This window comes from Cololabis saira, chromosome 2 (genome assembly GCF_033807715.1).
Source record: "Cololabis saira isolate AMF1-May2022 chromosome 2, fColSai1.1, whole genome shotgun sequence".
NCBI lineage: Eukaryota > Metazoa > Chordata > Actinopteri > Beloniformes > Belonidae > Cololabis > Cololabis saira.
The window spans coordinates 22,785,129-22,797,794 of record NC_084588.1 but is presented as its reverse complement, the minus strand read 5'-3'; positions in this window follow the sequence as shown (position 1 = coordinate 22,797,794).

The following is a 12,666-nucleotide window of genomic DNA, read 5'->3' as shown; positions in this document are numbered from 1 at the left end:
ATACTCAGCTGTAGCAACGGCCTGTGATAACTGTACTTTCTGCTCAGGAAAATGTATCATGACTGAATTGTTTGGGTCTTATTCTAGTGAGCTTTCAAGACAGGGACATACTGAGTTGTGGGATGAACAGATTGCAAGGGAGAGGAAGTAAATTATCATGGAAACTTTAAAGGTAGAGAGAGATAAAGACAATCGGACATAGACTGAAGGAGATTGTTACTCGTAGCGATACTCCTCCAGGATTCCATTAAATCGCAGGGTCAAAAAAGTCCAAGGAATGGATATTCTGTAAATGCAGATGAGACCAGTTTCAATAACACAATCATCCAAAATAAAAACAGGACTGTAGTGTCTGTTTTCATAAACAAGCAACGCTACCTTTAAAATTCCCTCAGACACAAACAAATAGCTCTCATCTTGTGTTATGTCAACCATCATCAGCAACAGTGAAGCAATTTTTTTCTCATTTTTCTCAAGATGAATCCAACCATGAATGCTTAAACGTCCTTTCATGACAACAATTTGTGATAGTCAGGAAATTCTTGCAGACATCAGCGGCGTAGTCACATCCACTTTTTACTTTCAAAATTGAACTTAAAATTGTGCTGTCTTTAAAGTTTTTTATCCTTAGATTTAAATAAAAATGTTGACCAATTATATCAAATTATGCTAATTATGTCTGTGACATATTTTGGTCAAAATCAAACACACATGCATTACAACAGAAAGAGTGGGCCCAATAAATGTTACCCTTTTAATTAAGCTGTGACACGGTCTAATATACTTAAAATCCTATCAAAGACTTCAATTAATGTGGCAGTTCAGAGTATGAAAGCCCAACCTAACTCTTCTTGTTGCTTCGTCAGCCTGGGCCTCACGCTGTGATACACAGGTTTAGGGCTGCAATGATTCAAAGAGTAACTCGATTACTGATTGAGGAATTTCTTCTGCCTCGAAGCGTTGTTTAAATAAAAAATAAATTTAGACTTCACGTTTCGCACGGGTTCTTTTTAATGTAACACAACATGCTGACACCCATGTGTCCCTTATAAAGCGGAAGAAGACGGCGTTGCGCTTTTCCTAACGTGTGTGAACAGTTTAGCAGCACAGACACCGGACCGGGACTGACAACAGTGACAGCGCCAACGAGAAAACGCAGCAATGCGAAACTAATAAGAGGAAGAGAAATAAGATGTTGAAGGTGTGGGATTATTTCCAATTAAAAATGAAGGCCCCGGTCCACATGGTATAAGACTCTTGTTCCAAGTCCTGGTCCACAGCCAAGCATTTCTGTTTAAAACGTGTTGGTTCTGAATGTGAAGTTGCACAATTTAAAAGCAGTGTTTACGAATATTTTTTATTTTTGATACTTAGAGAAAATACTTTTTTTTTAATGTTTCAGGAAATGTTAAGTTTAAAATAATTTTATATATTTTTATTGGAAAGTTTGAAAAAACAGTTTACTAGTTTGCATAAAATGTCAATAAATGTCAATTATTATCATAAAAGAAACAAATTGGTTGTTTTTACTCAAGTAATCAGTCTTGTTTTCTATTGTATATTTATAATTGGGCTTTAATAAAGCAAAAGTAAGTCAAGTAAGTCAAGTAACTCAATTAATTGATGGAATATTTCATAGAATAATCGATCACCAAAATATTTGAAAGCTGCAGCCCTACTCAGCTGATCATTTTGTGTCTTTCATCGTCATAGCAGATTTAATGTTGCAAACCTTTGTGAAGTAACCAAACAAATAGATTCAGGAAGTTTAATCAAACAACAAATTAGACAAAACCGTAGGAATAATGATCTCACAAAGGACTCCCAAGGGGCTGAAAGGGAGAGGCTGTAACCCTTTCCTTATGCAGATCAATAGTTAAAGGAGCATGAGGCCCCTTTTAAGAAATGAGACTCTCTAGCGCCACCCTTCGCCACCACGGCCGTTGGGGGTACTGCAGCCAACAGCGAAGCCGGCACGGGAGAACGGGGAGAACGCGCATGCAGCGTCATGTGACGTCACATCCGCAGGGCAGCGCGGGAAAATGCTAGAAAAATTAAAACATATACAATTTTTTTTCATAAATCCTGCCTCAAGCTCCTTTAATAGGACAACGTTTGCCCTCGCTATACATTATTGCAGCAGCTGATGGTTAGGAACATCCCCAGCAAACGACACCGTGTTTATTATAGTTTATTTTCCAGTTTTTAAATGATGACCTGTGGCTATCAGCAGTCAAAGCCAAGCCGAGTCTTTTAATCATTTCAACTCTGTACTAATCATCTTCTAGCTCTGTTGTTGTCATTTATTGTACTAAAATGAGGGTGATATCAGTCTTCTCATCTAACTCAGCAAGAAAGCAAATCCATTTCCTGAAGTCATAATCTAATTTTATTCCCTTGTGCACATTTCTAATTCACTTCTTCATTTTGCATCAGTCACTTATTTTCATAACACAATTGTGCTAATTTCACCGAATTCCAGGACATTGCACATTTGTATTCCCTCCATACCAGTACCAATTTGCTGGTATCAGTTTGATACAGAGATTACAAAATGTACAAAAGTAAAGAAGGATGAAGGAGTTTGTTGAGTCCTCCTTTTAAGAACTGGAACTGAGTTATACTGTAAGTGTACCCAGTTTGAACTCTTATCTCATCTTCAGCTTTAAGCTACGGTACCTTGGCATTATGCAGTAACCTATGACAACTAAACTTTCTCAAAATCTGATATGGTCCCTGCAATACTAAATCCCTTTAGCTGTTGAAAACGAAAAGGAGCAATTTCACAAATGTTCAATTCCATCTTTCAGTGAAAGATACATCACCAATGTTTTATGTCTGGAAAACAATGCATTAGAATCTTTTTGTCTCTCCCTCATATCTACTTATTTAGGATAGTTTACTCATACTATGCGCACTGCTGTGTATTGCACCATTAAAGACGTGTAGGGAATGGGGTTATCGGGCCTGAGACCAGAATGAAGTGTGAGGAAGATGGAAAAGATATATTTCTTGCTGCGCTCTTGAGTGGCTGGACGGTTGTTTTATGGTTGCTTTGCCATGTTCAGTCAGGTGTTACCCAACGGCAAGCTCAATAGAAAAACTGCATTTGATGAGGAAGATGTTTCCAGGGAAATCATGTCTAACCAAGCGTGTGAATGGAGTACATGAACAAAATGTTTTACAGACCTCTTAACTTTTAATGGACTTTGTGGCTGTGTAAATAAAACTAAAGGCACCAGATTAAAATTCTGTAAGAAATAGAAAACATTTTGATACGTGAAGGCCTGGAACGAGTAGCCCTTGTCAAGTATGTTGGCTTTGATGGGATAAACACACTGACCGAAATAACCATCTTGAAATGACATGTGTTTGTCTTATGACAATTATGTTTTTTTTCAATTTAGTTTCGTTTTTTTTTATTATCTGTATTCAAATAATGTCTAGAAAACAGAGTAGAACAACTTTCCCTGGATATTTGTCATCCGTTGTTCCCAATTACCTTAAAGACAAACTCGGCTATATCTGTTCATTTGTTATCTTTATTTTTATCTTTAGTATTATCATAATAAAAGTGATTTTTTTGTATTATTATTATTTTCTAGTGTCCTGTAATTTAGAATAAAATATTATATTGGAAACATAACCAATACAATATTATATTGGAAACATAACCAATACAACATTATCAAGTAGGCTGCACTGAGTTTCATCTTTCAAATTACTTACAGCAGAGTTAAACGGAAGAATAAATAAGATGTGGACTTGTTTATTTTTAGCTCTAGATAAAAAAAGAAAAAACATACATCTAGCATCACTAAGCACAGCCAAATTGTAGAGTTCGATTTTTTTTAATTCAGGCAGACCATAAAAAAGTTGTATAGATCTCCAAGGATTTAAAAGTGTAACTAATTTCTTGACTCTTATTCACGAAAAGAAATTCAGTGATAATCTCAGATGCTCCTTCTTGCCTGTTGCCTTGCTTTTTTTTCAGTGCATGGAGAGTATTTTCCACAGGCCTTGAGCTAAAGGTTTATTTCAGATAACATTTTTAAAAATAAATCAATGGAAGTGAGAGGAATTAAATTTACTACCGTAGTTATGTTTACTCTTTCAAGTAAATTACAGTATGAACCCAAGTGAAACTTTTTTCACTCATTTGCTGACTGCAGGATAGTATTTGTATCTCTGAGATATAGATGTTGCCTCCGTGAACAGGAAATCCGAATCAAATCACAAATCACTTGCACTCAAAAGTTTGAGGAAAAAAAGTTTGGAAAATTATCAGTGTTTTGTGTAAATACATCTGTTCCGGGCTCTGTCATTTTAAATCGTTTCTACTTGCTAGAGTTACAAAGTTCAGAAAGTGATATCATGTGTGGTCCATCGAAACAGGATTTATACTGCTGTATATTTTCCACATTTCTTCCATACAAATATGGAAGCTTCTCCTCTTACTTGAAGTAGACTCCTAAGAATATGAAGACTGCTGCCCAATATCTAAACTCCATGTTTTGCACCAAATAAACGAATCCCAGAGCTGGAACACATTGTCTCTCCACATGCTTCAGAAATGATTGTGCTGTCTTGCCAAATACAGGTATGTATAGATTCATACAGTATAGGTTTCTAGAGAGCTGTTTTAAAGCAAGGTTTAAAGCAAGTTTTTTTGATGATTTATTATTGCTTTTATTTTATTATGCCCATTCCCAGTTATTCCAAGCCAGATTAAACCAAAAATGGGTGAACAGGCAGAACTAACAAGCCTGGGAATCAGTTAGAAAATGACAACCATAACTCAGTTACCACAATTTTAGCTTAGCTTGGCTCATGTTAACCTATGATGATGACTAATGTTACCTTACATACATTATGATTTAAACCATCCATCCACCTATCCTCATTTTAGATATTGGTTAGGTAGCAATGTCTGAAACGAGGACTGCCAGAGCCGAAACAAACGATGCCGGAGCCCCTGAAAGGAGTTTTAACGCCTAATGGTCATTTGAGGAATTGCGCGTTTTGCTCTTTGTATTATTAATGGGCAAAACAATATTTAATATTGAAAATATGTCCTCACATACAGTATGTGGGCATGAACAGATGACAAACTCTCAGAAAATATTCAACCACAAAAAAAAAAAACTTAAAGATTGGCTTCAATTCTAGATAGAAATCTTGTTTTATTTTTCATGTCAGAAAAAAAGATGTAAGCCACTTATCGGCGGTGATTGATTATGTTGATATTTTATTTATGCATGCAGCTTCTTCTATTTTTATAGGGTCTTCATGCAGTTTACTAAGTATCTGTGTGTTTCATCACAACTGCAAAGTCTCTTACTCATGACTATTATTTACGACTTGATGGGTTGGACATCACTGATGATTCACTCACAAAAGGACTGGTACTACCATGTGAAAAGCAAAGTACACTCTCTTTCAAGGTTTTTCCACATCGTACTGTAAATAAAAAGACAAGCACACATGACATTTTACACCGTCATTATTTATTTAACAAAACAAACCTTTAAAGGTCAAATGTTTTTAAACACACACACATATTTATTTATTTATATATATATATATATTTATTTATATATATATATATATATATATATATATATATATATATATATATACACACACACTACAGGATCATCAAACATGTGCCAAGTATAAAAGCTGGTTTCACACAATATGATGCAAGGCAATGATGAGCTAAATCCTGCTTACAACGCAGACAGTTTAAAAAACTGATTTAATGAAGATCATTTTGTCCCTGGTTTTACATTTTAATTTGCTGATTCTTGTGTCGGTGATTCCTTTCACCTTCATCAGAGAGTATATTCTTGTCCGACAAAAAGAATCAGCAAATTATAAAGTTTAAAAAAACTGCTTCAACTTAATTGAGCAGAGGGTTGTGCGAGTATCTGACTTACAAAACAAATGAAGGACATCCCATCACATTAGACATAACCGAGCTGAAAGTTTTGGAAATCACAGAGTTTAACCCTCCCACCACTGCTTTCTGCCTTGGCAGTGCGGGACAAGTTTTGCAAATGGAACATCTGGGATTTTTCCAAGCACGGGCACCTTCAAGGGACCACTGAGAGGAGCCAAATGCCCAGCCAGTTTGGTAAGGTGTGCACACATTTCATCAGGTCACAAGTCACACCTTGTTCAAACCCTAACCCATATAATTGACAACAAACAGCAACTTGGTTAAATAAAGGAAACAGAACAAGGTAATATCTGCGCTCAAATCCTGTAAAAGTAAACTGTTTGCAACATATAGTGTATGTTTATAGAAATGAATAAAATATAAAGTCATCCTATGTATATATCAACTATAAAAGTGTTTAATTCAAGTACATCTTCATATTTGGTTATACAGTATAAATTTCCGCCTAACTACCTTTTGCTCTAAACTTCTGGTCTAATTTTTGACCTTTAAACATGAGGAAATTATTGGATGCTTCAAAATTTTACATGCAATGATACATAGATATATGCTTTGATAACTGCTAAGTATACCCTCAATTCTGATCAATCTATGACCCATCCCTTGACTAAAAAAGCACTAAACTATCAAACAGAAACTGCAATATAAGATGTAAGAGCTTTATAACAGAGTAATCTGACTCTTGTCTAAAATCTAGTACCCTTCCAAGTGATGTGCTGACTTTGAGTGGGGAGAAAAGTGATTTCTAAATAGAAAAACATCTTCTCAGATTCAAAGAGTTGAACTGTCCAGGAAGTGTAAGAATAATGGCTGCTCCGACCTAATGTGGCAACAGAAATTCCATAAATATTAAAAAAAAAAAAAAAAATCTCTGTCAGATCCTTTACCCTTAGTAGCGCTGGGAAAGGTCGCAGCCCAATCGAGTCTAAATCTGTTTTTTACACCAAACAAATGACACCTTGTGTATGCCCCATAAGAACTCTGCATGAGCAATTTTATCACCATCATGCTGTGCAAAATAACTCTGTATCAACAAGGACCCAGGCCACCCAAGTGCATGATAAAAGAAACAGAAATGCAATTGGAAAATTCATTTAAAATAAACATTTACACTTTTCATATGAAATTCTATTTTTTGTGCATAATGGATAGGCTCAAAAGATTGAGAGGAAGAAAGAGGAATGCCCCTTGCAGAGGATCAACTATATGGCCATGAAAATGTTTGCTGGAAGACCGGCCCATAAATCAAAAATGTAAGACATATTCATTCTTGTGATATACATACATAAATCCTTCTCTTATATTACATCAAAGCATTGTTTTTTCAGTCAAGTGTATATTCTCATGTAACGCTAGCACAAGGCATTTGAGAAACACTGAGCCAGAGAAGAGAGGAAAGAAGTATTATGAAATGCAGGAGCATCTAAGTCCATTGTCAAACCCAATAAGAGCTAATAGTAATTGATCCTCGTGTAGCAGCAACACTCAAGAAATCCATCCATTGATAAACACTTTGTTGAGAAACTCACACTGTTTCTCTAGTAGTGGGTTTTTGTTTCCATTTGAGAAAATGAGCCGGCAATTTATTTCTAATTCAGAAATGGTAGCAATGGGCTAAACACAATAGTGTCTGTGCAGCTCCCTCGATATGATTTATGAGACAGAATCTCTGTATATTTCTTTGGCGATAATAAGAAAATACAGCAATAAATCTGAAAATGTCAGGCAATTTTGTTATCACCTTGTTGGAATATCTGAATACATTAGAGGGGAGAGGAGAGGTGAAAAGAGGAGAGCAATAAACATTTTAGACATTTTTGCAAGAAAAAATGCTTGGAATGCTTCTTTGAGCTGCGACGCCAACATTTGAAATGTTTGGGTTGGATGGATGGATGATAGATAGAAGGATATTGCTGCTTTTTAAGTTTGAGCATCTCTGGACTGTTAAGCACCCAAAACAAAGCATCTTCTGTTATTTCATATAAATTAAATGCTTAATCGGTTAATCAAAACAGCAATCACTTTCGGATAGATAAAGGGGTAATAGATGAATTCCTTTTGTTGTTGATTTGGCAGCACATTCAGAAGAGTTGTGTGACAATAAGAGAATATGTTGTATTGTGCAGTATAATTATATGCAATTATTGTGTAATTATGTAATTACGGTTCTTGTGGCAGAGACACAAGAAAGATGCAGGATTTCTCTGTAGAGCACAACCATTTGTGAGCTTGCAATGATCAGCAATCGCTTAGCGTTGAATAAAGCCCACATGCGCAGTCTTGTTCCTGGACACGCTTGTCATCATTGCAAAGGTCATCGAAGCCCCCATTCTGCCCTCTCCACACCCCACCCTCTGTCACTTTCTCTCACAAATACACAGGCTTACACACATGAGGAGAAAAGAGCACACTAGAAAAGAGGTTGGTTTGGAGATCACTAGCTCATTTGTCTCTTTATCAGACTGTCTTCCTCTCTCCAGAGGAGGTGTCTGTTTGAAGAATGTGCCACGGTTGGGAGGATGAATTTGCATGATGAACTTGAAATTTATTTATTTATTTTCCATCAGGCAGCTCCCCACCATCATCCCACTTTCCTGAAACTGATTTTCATTATACTCAGGGCAGTTCCAGATTCTTTGTCAGTTAACGCAAATGTTGTAGATAATGATTGTGGCCCTTAAGCTGTCACACATGGAAAAGCAAAGATTTGTTACAGTCCTGCACTACATTCAAACATAAATTCTCAATCGCATTGTAAAACATCACAGCTTTAGCAACGGTGAACATTAGGACTACCATCTACCAGCAATATCCATAAAATCCACAAGAACATTGGAGGAATATAATATGTTGGAGGCACGCTAAGTGGCTGAAAAACAATCTGATAAGAGCGATCACACTTTATTTCTTTTCGTCGAATGATGAATGTGTCAATCACTGGCATCTAAGCTAACGGCTCTTGTTTTGTAGACGGAGTGGAATTACTTACAGAGAAATCGTTTTCACAGATGTTCCACTGTAACAGCGATACTCAATGCCCCTTCAAACCTTTGATGATAGCTATGAGGTTATATGATCAGCACAAGACAAGGAACAGCTTTCTCATTACCACCACTGCCATAAACGGAGTCGGAGGGAGAACTGCAACATCTATTCTGAATAATGTTGAGAGAAGCAAATATTGCAACCCCTCAAATTAAGTTTACTTTACCACATCTCTATGTGTGGCCTACAGAAGGAAGAAAGAGGGAGCTGCAGTAGCATAAGACAATGTGGCTTCCTTCTGATGAGAATGTTGATCCGTGTCGTTTAACATCTATCTAATCTATTTGTGGGCATGCCAAGTAGTGGCATGACCATATTGCAATTGTCCAAAACGGCCCAAAGGGCAATGTTGCTAGCATTTTGCTAGAAAGCTAAAGTCGCAAAAAATCCTAGTGCGCAGCAGCAGGTGTACAGCATGACCCCGCTCTGATATGGAACAAAAAAATCCCCAAAAAATAAAACATGCCAGAGAAAACCTGAAAAATGCAGGCGATTTATTAGTATCCAGAAATGATTTCCCTTTTCCTATTCTTCCGCTTCTTCTTCTTCTTCTTAGTCCGCACGCTTTTTTGTGCGTTAATGCGGCCCGAACCGGAACGTGCACCCATGCACGGCATACATCGTTAGATGCGTCTCCATCGTGCCTTGATGGGCAGTACTTTTCTCAGTCAAAAGTGTTACCGTGGCAACGCTAGCGTCTAGCAAGCAAAAAAAAGGGCAAATATTCCATACCTTTTTACTCGGCCATACTTTATCATAAAGACACCATTCAAATGTTCAAACACTCGGCCCGATTGGCACTAAAGGACCATACAACCTCATTATACCAATTATTAATGTGATTTTTAACTTTCAATTTAAAAACTATTTCCATTTGAATTTGGACACTTGTTGCTACGCAACAGGTTATCGTAGAGACATCGTACAAATGTTCTCCGACTCGGCATGCTGTGGACTTCAACATATTAAAGTTTCATGAAGCTGTGATTTAAGGAAATGTTATGTCAAAATCCAGGCCAAATGGCCCCATTCATTAGGATGGGGCTTTTTACCATGGTGAAAAAAAAACCTATCCGTTAACGTAGCCTGAACCAGGCGTGCACCCACACATAGCATACATCAACACATGTGGATCGATCGCGCCTCGAAGGGTTACCGTGGCAACGCTAGATGCCAAGAAGCGGAACAGAAGGTGAAAATTCGGACGCTTATTGCTTGGCCGAACTTTATCGTACAGACATCATTCAAATTTCCCCAGACTCGGTTCGCTTCAGACCAAAAGATCTTTCAACCTCATTATGCCAATTTTTACAGTTTTGAGATATTAAACTTTCAATTAAAAAAAAAATTTCCATTTGACTTTGGACGCTTGTTGCTAGGCAACGGGTTATCGTAGGGACATGATTCAAATGTTTCAAAACTCGCCTCGCTGTGGACTACTACATATTCAAATTTCATGAAGCTGTAATTTACATACATTTTAAGTCAAAATGCCTGCCAAATGGCCCCATACCCAAAGGATTATGAACAACCTTTAACGGTTTATTAACAACCCTAAACTACTTCTTTGCCATTATTAACAACCCTAAACCACACCATAAACCCCTCAAACTGGCATAGAACCACCCCGAACACAACCACTACAGCCCCAAACCAAAGCAGCAAAAGTGGACGAATGGGCAGTAGGGCATGCCCATATCAAAATTTCATGAAATTTTCTAGTTCTTTTTACTGCTCTCATTTTATGGAGGTTGGTAAAGTAGTAGGCAGCAGGTTAAAATAAAATACCTGCTTGTATTACAATTACATTGTCACAGTTTTGGGTTTCTGTCAGAGGTTTGGGTTTTGTCACAGTTTTTGTATTTACATCCTGTTTTATTTTGAAATCCCATGTCTCGTCAAGCATTCTGGGTATATCTTGTTTTGTCTCTCCCTCGCCTCCAGTCTCCTGCACTGTTTCTCATGTGTTATGTCATGCATTTGGATTTTTGTCATATTTACGCGCTTGTGTTTTTTGTGAATCCTGCTGTTTTTTTAAATAAATCAATTTTTTGGAAGTCGTGGCACCTCGCTCTCCTGCGTCTGGGTCCTACTCAGCCACACCTTGACATTCATGTGATACATCAGAAAGTAATCATCTGTTATATAGTCTTGTTTTTTTTTTCATCTAAAACTTAAAACAGCAGAAAGGCATGACTTGACACAAAAGACTGGTTTGTGCATTAGAAGCAAAATCATTGCAGAAGTTTAGCAAATGTGCTTGATGCACAGTTTCTTCAGCTGGAACTTTTCTCTTTTGTTTTGCTTCCTTTTTAAAGTAAAAGTAATGCAATTTTGTTTTTATAGATGACCAGTTAATTCAGCTCAGTGTCTTGTTTGCAAACTTTTAATCCTTAAACTGAGGGTAAAGTTTCCTGTACTGAGAATGAGGAAAACTCCCACATAATCACACCTGAGAACTGCTTGTTCTTCCTGTAAAAGGAATAAGTAATTACAGATCGATTTAGAAAGGTCACGTGCCTGTCAAAACACAGCTCAACACCCCTGAAGAACATAAACTGAGATTGCATTATTAATGATTAATGAACCCACTTGCGAAATCCATCCGCATGTTTACATTTGAAAGCACACATGTCTTTTCTAATCCAAGCGATATTGGATCTAATTCATAAATAATAGCATCTAATCATCTTGATAAATAATGATATTAGCATTGAATACAGATGATGTTTATATGTCTTAATTAACTTAGCTTTTGCTTTCAGAATCTAAAGAATTTGACATTATAATGTACTTTTAATAAAGGAAGAACATGAGAATATCATAACATACAAACGGGCTGCCATAAATGCACGAGAGACATTATATAAAAGAAGGAAAGAAAAACAGGTAGCATACAGTGAAAATGGAAGAATTTGCTTAAAGCCATTAGAAAATGTTGACTTAATTAAAAATGAAATTAATTAATTGACTCCATCTCTCTTACCTTAATCAGTGAATAACCATGAGTATTATTTTAAGGCGTAATGTCTATATAGATTAATCACAATATATTAAACAGTCGTGATACATAAAATCACCAATTAACGGAGATACAGCTACTTGAAGCTTCACATGAGCGGCCACAATGCTTATTTAACAGTTCTGATTGAGTAAAACATATTTGATGGTTCAGGGTCTTGTTTCAGTCTTTCATGCAAACTTCACAGCCCTCATATGGCACACTCATGCATCAGATACTACTCAACATGTGTCAGCAGAAAATATCATATTTATGAGACCATATTGAAGTGGGATATTTAATTAAGGCAGAATAAAAACAGTTCAAAGTGGAAGCAATTGCAGCTGCTTTGGAGACATCTCGCCACTAGCTATGGACACTGTTCTCACACTGTATAGCCATCTATCAGATATATATCTAATCTAGGACCTCATACTGAAGTGGGAAGATTCCAAGCGACGATCATATTTCTGTATTCCCACAGCATTGAAGAAAATTAGATGAGTTGCATCCTCAGAGGACACCATACGTCATTTCAGCCAGATAGTAAAAACACATTATGTTCACACTAAAAGCCACATTGGGGGCATTAATTTGGAGCAATTCTGATGACAATCAGCTTAACTGTCCAAATTGAATAATAATTCTTCATGTAAAC